General features: G+C 53.3%; 1 protein-coding gene and 1 long non-coding RNA gene across 7 annotated transcripts in view; one reads left to right on the top strand and one right to left on the bottom strand.

Moving 5' to 3' along the window:
• Positions 1–12,707, bottom strand: part of CCDC57 (coiled-coil domain containing 57) — a 119,157-nt gene extending 106,450 nt beyond the window's left edge. For all 6 annotated transcript variants that reach the window (XR_004054992.1, XM_030923178.1, XM_030923174.1 and 3 more), the window contains exons 1-2: positions 12,632–12,707; positions 6,983–7,168 (exon numbers count right to left, since the gene is read on the bottom strand). The gene's annotated coding sequence lies outside the window, so the exon portion shown is untranslated. The remainder of the gene's footprint in view (positions 1–6,982; positions 7,169–12,631) is intronic.
• LOC115894794 lies at positions 4,498–6,940 on the top strand. The gene is made up of 3 exons (XR_004054993.1): positions 4,498–4,707; positions 5,259–5,359; positions 6,623–6,940. It is a non-coding gene; the product is annotated as an uncharacterized LOC115894794 (long non-coding RNA).
• Positions 12,708–13,960: the final 1,253 nt, after the last annotated feature.

Here is a 13,960-nt window from a genome sequence, read left to right as displayed (position 1 = left end):
GGCCAACATGGCAAAAACCTGTCTCTACTAAAAATACAAAAATTAGGCTGAGCGTGGTGGCTCATTGCCTGTAATCCCAGCACTTTAGGAGGTCAAGGTGGGTGGATCACTTGAGGTCAGGAGATTGAGACCAGCCTGGCTAACATGGTGAAACCCCGTCTCTACTAAAAATATAAAAAATTAGCCTGGGCCGGGCGCGGTGGCTCAAGCCTGTAATCCCAGCACTTTGGGAGGCCGAGACGGGCGGATCACGAGGTCAGGAGATCGAGACCATCCTGGCTAACATGGTGAAACCCCTGTCTCTACTAAAAATACAAAAAACTAGCCGGGCGAGGTGGCGGGCGCCTGTAGTCCCAGCTACTCGGGAGGCTGAGGCAGGAGAATGGCGTGAACCCGGGAGGCGGAGCTTGCAGTGAGCTGAGATCCGGCCACTGCACTCCAGCCTGGGCGACAGAGCGAGACTCCGTCTAAAAAAAAAAAAAAAAAAAAAATTAGCCTGGTTTGGTGGCACGTGCCTGTAGTCCCAGCTACTCGGGAGGCTGAGGCAGGAGAATCGCTTGAACCCAGGAGGCGGAGGTTGCACTCCAGTCTGGGCGACAGAGCAAGACTCTCTCAAAAAAAAAAAAAAAAAAAAAAAAAAAGGCCAGTCATGGTACCTCACTCCTATGATCTCAGCCCTTTGGGAGGCCAAAGAGGGCAGATCACCTGAGGTCAGGAGTTTGAGACCAGCCTGGCCAACATGGCGAAACCCCATCTCTACTAAAAATGTAAAAATTAGCCTGGCGTGGTGGCGCATGCCTGTGATCTCAGCTACTCGGGAGGCTGAGGCAGGAGGATCACTTGAACCCAGGAGGTGGAGGCTGCAGTGAGCAGAGATTGCACCACTGCACTCCAGCCTGGAGGATCACTTGAGCCCAGGAGGCGGAGGCTGCAGTGAGCAGAGATTGCACCACTGCACTCCAGCCTTACTTTGGAGAAAGTAAGACTCTTTTCTCCAAAAATTAAAAAATTAAATTAAAAAAAAAGAAATCCAGAGGAAGTAGAGGAAGGAAAGATGGGAAACATGGTTTGTCCAGCTACAAGAGCTAGGTTCTATAAAATAGCTTCAACGCAGCACTCTGTCCATTTCACGGCTGAGAAAACTAAGGCTGCTAAGTGGCTACGCGAGGACTGATACTGGGTCAGTCCCTCAGAACCAACGCCCCTTCCCACCCTACGCCCTGCTCCTGAAAGATCCACCACCTGATACGGTTTGGATATTTATCCCTGCCCAAATCTTGTGTGGAATTGTAATCCCCAACGTGGGAGCTGGAGCCTGGTGGGAGGTGTTTGGATCGCGCAGGCGGACCCCTCGTGGCTTGGTGCCGTCTTTGTGACAGTGAGTTCTGGGGAGATCTTGTCATTTCAAAGTGCCTGGTGATAATGAGTTCTGGTGAGATGTGGCATCTCTCCGCCATTCACACTCCCTCTCTTGCTTCTGCCTGTTCCCCCTTTACCTTCCGCCATGAGTGAAAGTTTCCTGAGGCCTCCCCAGAAGCTGGTGCCAACACTATGCTTCCTGTACAGCTGGGAGAACCGTGAGCCAATTAAATCTTGTTTCTTTATAAGTTACCCAGCGTGAGGTATTTCTTTCTAGCAATGTAAGAACGGTTTAATATACCATCCAAGAGTACATTCCTTTGTTCTCTTTTTTTTTTTTTTTTTTGAGACGGAGTCTTGCTCTGTGGCCCAGGCTGGAGTGCAGTGGCCGGATCTCGGCTCACTGCAAGCTCCACCTCCCGGGTTTACGCCATTCTCCTGCCTCAGCCTCCCAAGTGGCTGGGACTACAGGCGTCTGCCACCTCGCCCGGCTAGTTTTTTGTATTTTTTAGTAGAGACGGGGTTTCACCGTGTTCACCAGGATGGTCTCGATCTTCTGACCTCGTGATCCGCCCGTCTCGGCCTCCCAAAGTGCTGGGATTACAGGCTTGAGCCACCGCAAGCCACCGCGCCCGGCCTCCTTTGTTCTTTTTTTTTTTTTTGAGACGGAGTCTCGCTCTGTTGCCCAGGCTGGAGTGCAGTGGCCGGATCTCAGCTCACTGCAAGCTCCGCCTCCCAGGCTCACGCCATTCTCCTGCCTCAGCCTCTCGAGTAGCTGGGACTACAGGCGCCTGCCACCTCGCTTGGCTAGTTTTTTGTAGTTTTTAGTAGAGACAGGGTTTCACCGTGTTAGCCAGGATGGTCTTGATCTCCTGACCTCGTGATCCGCCCGTCTCAGGCCTCCCAAAGTGCTGGGATTACAGGCTTGAGCCACCGCAAGCCACCGCGCCCGGCCTCCTTTGTTCTTTTTTTTTTTTTTTTTTTTTGAGACGGAGTCTCGCTCTGTTGCCCAGGCTGGAGTGCAGTGGCCGGATCTCAGCTCACTGCAAGCTCCGCCTCCCGGGCTCACGCCATTCTCCTGCCTCAGCCTCCCGAGTAGCTGGGACTACAGGCGCCCGCCACCTCGCCCGGCTAGTTTTTCTTCGTATTTTTAGTAGAGATGGGGTTTCACCGCATTAGCCAGGATGGTCTCGATCTCCTGACCTCGTGATCCGCCCGTCTCGGCCTCCCAAAGTGCTGGGATTACAGGCTTGAGCCACCGCGCCCGGCCTGTTCTTTTGTTTTTTTCATCATGGACTGATATTTTGGTAAAGCCATAAAAATAAAGGGCTAGAAAAAATAAAATTGAAAAACAAAGATCACAAAAACCAACAAACTGGGCACAGTAGCTCTTGCCTGTAATCCCAACACTTTCAGAGGCTGAGGTGGGCGGGTCACTCGAACTCAGGAGTTCCACGCCACAGTGAGTGGTCTATTAAAAAAGAAAGTTTCTTCTGGCTGGTCCTAGCTGCCCCCAACCCTCTAGAGGTCCAAGTATGAGCTCCATTTGGACACAGAAATCCCCCACAATTCTTCTCTGGTGTCCACACAGGGGCACTACCTGGCCTAAAAGGGCCACACCCAGTTGAGGGACAAGCACAAACTTCCAGCCTGGTGGGACATGGCCCAGGAGCTGCTGCCAGAGCAGAAAGAAGCCCCAGCCTGCCTTAGGGTACCTCTGCATCTCAGGGCACAGCAAAGGTTGTACAAAGCCCCAACTCCCAGAGGGAGCGGGTACAAGGGCACAGCCAGGCTGCACATCAGCCGTGACAAAGCACGAGGAGGAGGTGGGTAAGGGGCTGCAAGACCCGTGGGCCCTCCAGAAAGGGCTGCTCAGCAGGGCATGAGGCCCCAGGGGTCCTGAGACGGAACTTCTCTGACGAGGCTCTGGAGCAAACATGGCCTTCATCCCACACGGTTCCTGTGATGCAGCCCCCTGCCCAGCCCCGCCCAACACCCTAGGCCCATCACGCCACCTGGACCACCGCGGCCTGGCTCCTCCAAGCTACACGTGCCCACCCATTGCCCGAACTAACGGGGTCCCTACCGACCATCTCAGTGCTCTCCCACACTCCTGTTCCTCGTCTCCCTCAGCTCCTACAGTGTCCCTACCATCCACCCTGCGTAATGATCCTTGACCTCTCGCTGTCTCCCACCCTGTGCCCACACCTTGGCCGCCACAGTGTCTTACTGCAAAAGACCTCAACTGGCCTCTGCTGTGCACTCCCACTTTCTTGGCTGCCAAAGGAATCTCTTCAAAAATGCTTAACCAGGTTTCCCATTCCACTGAGGACACCTGGACCCCAGACTCCTTCCTGTCACGGCCACGCTCCCCCAGAGCCTGGGATGTGTGGCAGGTGCCCCTCTGCCTGCAAAGTTCCTCCTAACCACAGGGCAGGCTCCTCCTGCCACTGGGACCTCAACCTGAATATCACTGCAGGGAAGCTCTCCTAACTTCCATCTCATGTTGGCACAACGCCATCGCCCCAGTGTCAGGTGTAGTGAGTCCCACTGTCTGGCACAGTCTTGGCGACTGAAACATTTTGTACATAGAGGCCATGCACATACCTGTGCACACACAGGGAAAGAATTGGAATATCAGCAAATACACATTAAATGATGGAACATCACTGTGATCTCTGATGACTCAGAACCCTTCACACAGTGCCCGTGAGTCATGAGAACCATTCTCTGCAGAGCCTGAGGTCTGTGAGGTCTACGGGCCTCTTCTCTGAGGACTGCCTGTGGCTCCCGTCCGGTACCAGGCGCCCTGCCACTGGGCTTGCCTCTAACTCATCGATCACAGCCACCCATGGGGGTTGCTCTTCTGAGAATCTGATCACACGATCTTACCTGGCCTCAAATCTGCCCGCGACTCCTGACCATTTTCAAAATAAAGTTCGATCTCCTTGGCACAGTGTATGAAGACATACCGAGGACGGGGCCCAGCCTGCGTGGCTTCAGCTGCTCCTTGTAGGCCCAGAGCAGCCTTTATCTGCCAGTTTCTGCACACGTGCTACTCCAGGCCCCCAGACCCCTCTCCCCACACTGGGTGAGGTTCCTTCCCACCAGGTCTCAGGACTCAGCAGGTCTTATCAAAAGCTTCAGGCAGCCAGGACAGGCAGATGGCACGCACCACCCCCTCTATGTGAGATGGGTGCTACCAGGCCTCTGTGCTCTGCACAGAAGAGCAGCCTGATAAATCCGCACAGCAAGTGACTCGCTGCAGCACCCAGGGAGCGCCCAGCTTCTCCAGCGCCTTATCCATCACACTCAGGACCCACAAGAAGCTCCACACACCAAGGGCCTGTAAGTCAGCTGGGCTTGGCGCGCCTTTCCTTCTGACCTCGTCATAGAACGGCCTGCCCTGCTTCCGTGCAAACCCCATCTCTGGATGATCCCCAAAGCCTCAAGGCTGAGACTAATTGGCTTTCAAAAGCACGGATTCAGCGTCTGGACGCAATCTGCCTGTTGGCCAGCAGGCGTCACTAGCAAGCACCTGGTTTCAAGAAGGACCACATGAAGCTTCCGGGTTGGGGAGCGGCAGGAGAAGCCTCCGGGGAGGGTACGGACCCACTGCCAAGCAGGCACCCTCTTCCAGGAGAACCTCCCAGCAAGGGCTGGAACAGCACCAGGGGGCATCCCATCACTTAGATTTTCTCATTTTAAAAATACTGAGCTGATCTAATGGTGATGTTGTAGGTTTACCCGTTGTGGTATAATGACGCATCATGGTTTTCTTACAGTTCCTGGCTCATAACTCTCCCTCATCACAGTCTTTTGTTACAACATTGGGCGTGTCAGGCCTCAGGAAACAGAATCCTCCCAGGTCTCCACTCTCACCTGACTTTCCATTGTAGGTCATAAGCGTCTCCCCAGAGCTCCCACCCTCTACCCTGGGCGAAGGAACGCTGACTTCAAGAAGCCTCCCTAAAAACCCACGAGGACAGGGTTTGGAGAGGTTCCTGGGGAGTGGTGGGGGGCTGGGGGGTCCTCCAGGAAACCCCTTCCCCCATGTCTCCCCCTACGCATGTCATCTGTATCTTCTGTAATACCTTTTATAATAAACTGTTAAACCTATGTGTTTCAGGCCGGGCGCGGTGGCTCAAGCCTGTAATCCCAGCACTTTGGGAGGCCGAGACGGGCGGATCACGAGGTCAGGAGATCGAGTCCATCCTGGCTAACACGGTGAAACCCCGTCTCTACTAAAAATACAAAAAAATTAGCCGGGCGATGTGGCGGGCGCCTGTAGTCCCAGCTATGTGGGAGGCTGAGGCAGGAGAATGGCGTAAACCCGGGAGGCGGAGCTTGCAGTGAGCTGAGATCCGGCCACTGCACTCCAGCCTGGGCGACAGAGCGAGACTCCGTCTCAAAAAAAAAACAAAACAAAAAAAACAAAAAAAAACGTATGTGTTTCCCTGGGTTCTGTGAGTCACCCCAGCAAATCGAACCCAAAGAGGGGGTTGTGGGAACCCCAACTTGAAGCCAGTGGTCAGTCAGAAGTTCCAGAGGCCAGGACTCGTGACTGGTGTCAGAAGCGGGGCAGTCTTTGAACATCATTGCAAAATTATAACTGAGACAGTGAAAGAAACCTGACCTAACCAATTCCATCTTGCTTCTAACCTCCAAGCTCCCCTTGTTCATTCCTGGGTGTAGGCCGAGCTAAGTGTGGGAGAAACTTAGTTTGAAACAAAGACAGTAGCAGCCCTTTCCTGAAACAAACCCCCTTTTTGCTTGGGGACTAGACTGCCTTTGTAGGACTAACAAATTAGCCAAAAGATTAGAAATTATGGTTTAGGGCCAGGCGCAGTGGCTGGCCCCTGTTGTCCCAGCACTTTGGGAGGCTGAGGCAGGATCACTTGAGTCCAGGAGTTCGAGACCAGCCTGGGCAAAATGGCAAAACACTGTCTCTACCAAAAATACAAAAATTAACTGGGGCATGATGGTGCATGCCTGTAGTCTCAGTTACCAGGGAGGCTGAGGTGGAAGGATTGCTTGAGCCTACGAGGCTGAGGCTTCAGTGAGCCGTGATCGCAGTACTGCACTCCAGCCTAGGTGACAGAGTGAGACCCTGTCTCAAAAAGAAAAAAAAAAAAAAAAAGAAACTATGGTTTGGGAGTCATGCAGCTATAGGCTACAAGATTCTGACCCTCTCCAAATTGTTCCTGGGGTAACATCACCATTGTAAAACCTAACATCAATCAGTGTTGGAAATATTTTGCAGACCCTGCACTCCATGGATCAGCTGGCACCCCCCAGAATGATAAACTGGCTCATCCCATCTTGTGGCCCCCACCCAGGAACTGACTCAGCGCAAGAGGACACCTTCAACTCCCTAGGTTTTCATCTCCAACTCACTGGCCCCTACACACCAAGTTATCCTTAAAAACTGATCCCGAATGCTCGGGGAGACTGATTTGAGTCATAATAAAACTCCATTCTCCTGCACAGCTGGCTCTGCACGACTCACTCTTTCTCAATCCTAATTCCCGTCTCAGTGAATTGGCTCTGCCTAGGCAGCGGGTGGGGTGAACCCGTTGGGTGGTTGCATCTTGGGGACTGAGCCCTCACCCTGTGGTCTGACCTCTCTCTAGGCAGGCGGTGGTGGAACTGAACTGAAGGACACCCAGCCGAGTCTGCTGCAGAACTGACTGCTCACATGCTGGTGAGAAACGCCCTCTCCCACCACATTTGGTCACAGAAGTCTTCCTCTGTGCTGATGATTCTTGTGGTGTGAGAGTAGAGGAAAAACAGTGTGAGTTTTCCAGACCTGTGAATAAAATACACACAAAATAAAATCTACTAAAAATACACGGAGATGGGGTTTCTCCATGTTGGTCCCAACCTCAGGTGATCCACCCGCCTCGGTCCCCAAAAGGCTGGGATTACAGGTGTGAGCCACTGCACCAGGCCCAAATATATATATATTTTTATGACCTCCCTATGTAAACGTATTTAATACTCTTAACTTATTATTATTTTAGACAGAGTCTGGCTCTCTTGCCCAGGCTGGAGTGCAGTGATGTGATCTCGGCTCACTGCAACCTCCATCTCCTGGGTTCAAGTGATTCTCTGCCTCAGCCTCCCAAGTAGCTGGGATTACAGGCACCCGCCACCATGCCCGGCTAATTTTTGTATTTTTACTAGAGATGGGGTTTCACCATCTTGGCCAGGCTGGTCTTGAATTCCTGACCTTGTGATTCACCCGCCTCAGCCTCCCAGAGTGCTGGGATTACAGGCATGAGCCACTGCGCCCAGCTAATACCCTTAACTTACAAGACACTTTCTGGGACTGGAAGGCAGGTCCGGGGTGGCTCACTCACTTTGTACTCAGGACAGAAGACTCAATCTCAGCATCCTGAGTAGCTGGGACTACAGGCAGGCACCACCATGCCCAGTTAATTTTTTTTTTTAATTTCTTGTAGAGATGGGGTTCCACTATGTTGTCCAGGCTGGTCTTGAACTCTTGACCTCAAATGATCCTCTCACCTTTAAATGTACTGAATTTAGCTCTTGCGGCCCCTGTTGGATTCCAGAGAGTGCTGCTCAGCCCTCTGGGAGGCTAAATTCAGTACATCCACTCTTTTGTTTTGAAACAGAGTCTCACTCTGTCACCCAGGATGGAGTGCAGTGGCACAATCACGGCTCACTGCAGCCTCAAATGCCCGTCTAAAAACTACAACTCGGCCGGGCGCGCTGGCTCACGCCTGTAGTCCCAAAGTGGCCGAGGCGGGCGGATCACAAGGTCAGGAGATCGAGACCATCCTGGCTAACACAGTGAAACCCTATCTCTACTAAAAATTAAAAAAATTTGCCGGGCGAGGTGGCAGGCGACTGTAGTCTCAGCTACTTGGGAGGCTGAGGCAGGAGAATGGCATGAACCCCGGAGGCAGAGCTTGCAGTGAGCCAAGATCCAGTCACTGCACTCCAGCCTGGGCGACAGAGCAAGAAACTGTTTCAAAAAAAAAAAAAAACAACAACAACAACTCAAGCGATCTTCCCACCTACTTACAGGTATGAGCCACTGCACCTGGCCTCTCATCTACTCTTTAAATAGGTCCAGGGGACAAAAGTTACGTACCTGTGACCCCATTTTTTTTTTCACTTCCTCACTGACTGCCAAAGAGTAGCCACAACCATTTTTAAAACTGAAATAAGAGAGATTGGCAGTAGGTCTTAATTCTGTCACTGGCACTTGCTGGAGAAGAGCACCACTACCATGAAGGAACATGAAGGGCTGTTTTCTTTAAATGTGCACTTGCCAAAAAAAAGTGAATAAATGAGAAATAGAAGTTGAAGTCAAAGTCTTGTCATTGAGTTTAGACTTTGCGGACTTTTAGAACCACGTACACGTTTCATGTGCCAAAAACAAAACACAACAAAAAACAAAAACCCTTAAAATCAGTAAGGACTCAAAATGAAGTAGAAACGGGTGAACCTAACTTGATTACAAGTGGGTAGCTTGTAATAAACTCACAGGTATTTTTGTGTTTGTTGTTTGTTGAGATGGGATCTCACTCTGTCACCCAAGCTGGAATGCAGTGGCCTGATTATAGCTCACTGCAGCCTCAAACTCCTGGGCTCAGATGGTCCTCCCACCTCCACGTGGCTGGGACTACAGGCACACGCCACCATGCCCGGCTAATTTATTTTATAATTTTTTATAGAGATGGGCATCTCACTTTGTCGGCCAGGCTGGTTTCCAACTCCTCACCTCAAGCGATTTTCCCCCTAGCTTCCCAAACTGCTGGGATTACAGGCGTGAGCCACTGTACCCAGCCACAGGTTTTAATATATACACGGACACAGATACACTGAAATAGATTTATATGTGTATAGTGTATAGAAACACACGTTGCCTAGCTCTGTCCATTAAGAAAACCAAGAAGAAACGGCATCGCAGAAGCAATATGTCTATCTGGTACCGGGATCTTGGTTTCGAAACGCCACCTTCTAAACTACAAGGAACCAGGACTCCTTGGAGAAATGACGGATGCTGGGATACGTCAAGGCAAGCGTAAGATGAGCCTGAATTCTGTGGTGCCAGAAAGAAAGAAAATGCTCCAGAAGGTTGGGACGTGCTATGAGGACAGAGAGGCCAACTTGAAGGGGCTTCTAACACCTTAATCTGGACAATGTGAGCAACAAAGTACATGATAGCAGTGGGTTAGAATCCATGGAATAAAAAGATGCACTAATACCAAGACCGCACCCCTGCACTCCAGCCTGGGTGACAAAGTGAGACTCGTACTAACACCGAGACCTCACTCCTGCACTCCAGCCTGGGCGACAGAGTGCGACTCGTACTAACACCGAGACCACGCCCCTGCACACCAGCCTGGGTGGCAGAGTGAGACTCCATCTCAAAAAAAAAAAAAAAAAAAAAAAAAATACTAATGAAAATTAATAGAAAAATGATGAGAAGAGATGGTTCTTTCTTACAGGAGAATCCCAACTAATAAATGCAGGAGTAATGGAAACAGAAAAATCATTTAACAAATAGCACATTAATAGTTATTTTGGGGAAACACTCATGGGTGCTAAAATTAGTGACAGAAGTATATGGTTAGAAACAAGATCTTGCTGGGCGTTGTGGCTTGGGCCTGTAATCCCAACACTTTGGGAGGCCGAGGCAGGCGGATCACTTGGGGTCAGCAGTTCAAGACCAGCCTGACCAACATTGTGAAACCCCGTCTCTACTAAAAATACAAAAAAAAAAAAAAAATTAGCTGGGCATGGTGGCAGGCGCTGGTAATCCCAGCCGCTCAGGAGGCTGAGGCAGGAGAATCGCTTGAATCCGGGAGACAGAGGTTGTAGTGAGCCAAGATCGAGCCACCGCACTCCAGCTTGGGTGAGAGAGAGAGACTCAAGTCTCAAAAAAAATAATAATTAATAATAATAATAATAAAAAGGCTGGACGTAGTGGCTCACACCTGTAATCCTAGCACTTTGGGAGGCCAAGGTGGTGGATCACCTGAGGTCAGAAGTTTGAGACTGGCCTGGCCAACATGGTGAAACCTCGTCTCTACTAAAAATACACAGATTAGCCGGGAGTGGTGGTGGGCGGCTGTAATCCCAGCTACTTGGGAGGCTGAGGCAGGAGAATCACTTCAACCCAGGAGGCGGAGGTTGCAGTGGGCAAAGATTGTGTCACCAAACTCCAGCCTGGGCAGCGAAGAGAGACTCCATCTCAAAAAAAGAAAAAAGAAAGAAGATCTTTTACATAGTGGCAAAATATTTCCCCACAAAATATGTATTATTTATAAAGGGAAGGACCCCAACTTTGTGGACACATTTGGCAGACACCACCTCAGTCCCCAGGACCCGATGAGCGCCAACAGCCAGGGGCATCCTGTGGCTCGTAAGACACTGGGAAGGACACAATTTCCCTGTTGAGGTTTACTTGCCAAAAATGAGTAATATGAAATCAATTACGAGAAAACATCAGAGAAACCCAAAATGGGGCATTTTACAAAATAGTGGACTTATCATTGGATCTTGGACCACGGTACAGTCATCCACCAAGCAGCTGCTAAGCAAGAATAAATACCGGAGACCAGATCATGGGATTGTATTAACATGAACGCCAGTGTCTGCATGTTGCTGAATGAACTGTGGTTCTGTAAGACATCAGCCTTCTAGGGGCTCTGGGCAAAGGGTACACGGGAAATCTTTGTGCTGCTTTTGTATCCTTTTTCTAAGTTACAGATAATTTTTTTTTTTTTTTGAGATGGAGTTTCACTCTTGTCTCCCAGACTGGAGTGCAATGGTGCGATCTCAGCTCACCGCAACCTCTGCCTAGCGGTGTCATACCCTACCTTGTTTTAACCTGATTGGCTCTCTCTTAGCTGAGAGCTGGACAGACTCCATGTTGGTTTCTTTGCTTGCAGCCTCTTGTCCCCCTCCCTTAAGGACGTACCTGGTGCAAGTCGACTCCAAGCACATCCAGGAATGCGCTTACTGATAAGAAACTGGAGCAAGCTATACCAGCAGCTCCTGGGAACGCGCGCTCTGTTGACCGTACCCAAAGCCCCTGCGTTTATCACTTTGTGGTAATTGAAGCCCCTGCACCTGAAACTGTTTTTTGTTTGTTTTTTCCTGTAACTCTTTCTGTAACCATTTCTCTTTTAACTTTTTTGCCTGTTCTGCTTCTGTAAAAAAAAAATTGCTTCAGCTAGACTCCCCCTCCCCTATTTAGACCAAGGTATAAAAAGAAATCTAGCCCCTTCCTGGGGCGGAGATAATTTCGAGCTCTAGCCATCTCTCGGTCGCCGCCGGCAATAAAGAACGCCTGAATTAGTCTCAAGAGTGTGGCGTTCTCGGCCGGGCGCGGTGGCTCAAGCCTGTAATCCCAGCACTTTGGGAGGCCGAGACGGGTGGATCACGAGGTCAGGAGATCGAGACCATCCTGGCTGACATGGTGAAACCCCGTCTCTACTAAAAAATACAAAAAACTAGCCGGGCGAGGTGGCGGGCGCCTGTAGTCCCAGCTACTCGGGAGGCTGGGGCAGGAGAATGGCGTGAACCCGAAAGGCGGAGCTTGCAGTGAGCTGAGATCCGGCCACTGCACTCCAGCCTGGGCGACAGAGCGAGACTCCGTCTCAAAAAAAAAAAAAGTGTGGCGTTCTCTCTGTAACTCGCTCGATTACAACATTGGGTTCAAGCGATTCTCCTGCTTCAGCCTCCCGAGTAGCTGGCATTACAGGCGCCCGCCACCTCGCCCAGTAATTTTTGCATTTTTAGTAGAGACGGGGTTTCACCATGTTGGCCAGGCGGGTCTCGAACTCCTGGCCTCAAGCAATCTACCCGCCTCGGCCTCCCAAAGTGCTGGGATTACAGGCGTGAACCACCGCGCCCAGTCTTTCTTTCTTTTTCTTTTTTTTAAACTCAGACGCAGCAAGGCTGCCCGGACGCGCAGCCGTCCTTGTCGGCGGCGGAACCCGGGGAACTCTCCCGGGGCTGCGGGGCCCTGGTCGGCAGCGCCCACCGCCCCAGGTCATCCAAGGGCGACCAAGGAAACACTCCCGCCCAGCGCGGCTGCACACCCCGCCCCGCCGCAGCCTCCGCCAGCAGGTCCCCGGTCCGGGCCCGGCCGGGCTCTGAGGGTCGACCTCGCGCTCCAGGTCCCCACCGGAGCGCTGCGTCCGACAGGACAGCAAGTCCCGAGGTTTTCCACAGGAAGAGTGGTCGGGAGCGCCGCCCACGCCGCCCACGCCGCCCGACCGCGCCTCACCCGAACGCCCGCCAGCAGCGCTGCCGGGTCCCGCCGCGTTGCCACAGCGACCGGGTCAGTCGGCCGCGTCCGGCTGCGCTCGGTGCAGCGCTCGGGACCCGCCGACAGGAAACGGGGTCCCTGGCGCTGGGTTCCGGCCGCTCCCGCCCCGCCGGGTTCCGCGCTGCGCCCAGGCCCGAGAGACGCCCCGGGCCGAGCCGACCGCCGCCGCGGATCGAGGGAGGGAGCCCGGCCTCCTCACCGGCCAGCGGGGCGACTCCGGACTGGGTTCCGGGCTATGGGGACGGCGGGCTCCGCCGCGCGAGGCGCCCCCACCCTCGCCGCCCCCGGCCCGGCCGAGGGTCCCCAGGCGCCCGCACCCTGAGGCCGCCCGGCTCGCGGTCCCGAAGGGTTGTCTTGAGCTTTTGCCCTGAGATGAGGGGAGCACGGGGGCGGGGGCGGCCGAGGCTGCCCGTGGGGGTCTGTACGGGCCGGGGGCGCCACCAAGTCCTGCCTGAGGGTCGGCTGCGGCCACCAGGCCACGAGTTCCCGGCGCCGCCCACGGGCTCGGAGACTGGCGGGGCCCCGGGCGGTGCGCGCAGCCGCTCAGATCCTGGTTGGGGAACTGGGGGAAAGGAAGGGGGTCGAGACCAACCAAGGCCCGGAGACCCCCCCCCATCATCATGTGGGAACAACATTCTCAGGGCCAGCCATTCTCCACCATTCACATCCTCCGAAAATGGCACCTGTTCTTATCCATCTGCGGATCAGTGAATGGAGCCGGGCCTGGTTCACCCGAACCCTCAGCCCGCACTTCTGCGTGGGAGTGGAGGGGGTGTCTGGTGTCTGGGAATTCCCCTGGTGGGGCAATAAGCCAGGGGTCTGGTGTCATCCCCCACCCACATTGTTACACTGGGTCACTCCAATCCCTGCCGTGCCTGCAGCCCAGGCACCCTACAGCCCGTCCTCCCGGACCCACGCGTCCCGGTGGGGCTGCCCCTCACCCACTGTCCTCAGTCCCGTCTCACACACCAAACCCTCTTCTGCCTCGGGGCCTTTGTGTCAGTTGCCTCTGCCTAGACCTGGTTCCCTGGATGCCCCCTCCCCACCGCACGTGTGTGTCCGGCTCCCTGGATCCACCCCCCACCCTGTGTGTCTAGTCCCCTGGACCCACCCCACATGCTGTGTATCTAGCCCCCTGGACTCCCCTCCCCACTCCCTGTGTCTAGGTCCCTGGACCCCCCACCTGCCCCATGTGTCCAACTCCCAGGACTCCCCCCACCATGTATCTGCCTCCCTGGGTTCCCCTGCCACCCTGTATGTTTGGCTCCTTGTCCTTCTGCTGCCTTC

This window comes from Rhinopithecus roxellana, chromosome 19 (genome assembly GCF_007565055.1).
Source record: "Rhinopithecus roxellana isolate Shanxi Qingling chromosome 19, ASM756505v1, whole genome shotgun sequence".
NCBI classification, from domain to species: Eukaryota; Metazoa; Chordata; class Mammalia; order Primates; family Cercopithecidae; genus Rhinopithecus; species Rhinopithecus roxellana.
Note: the sequence above shows the minus strand (reverse complement) of the source record. Positions and strands in the feature narration are given on the sequence as shown.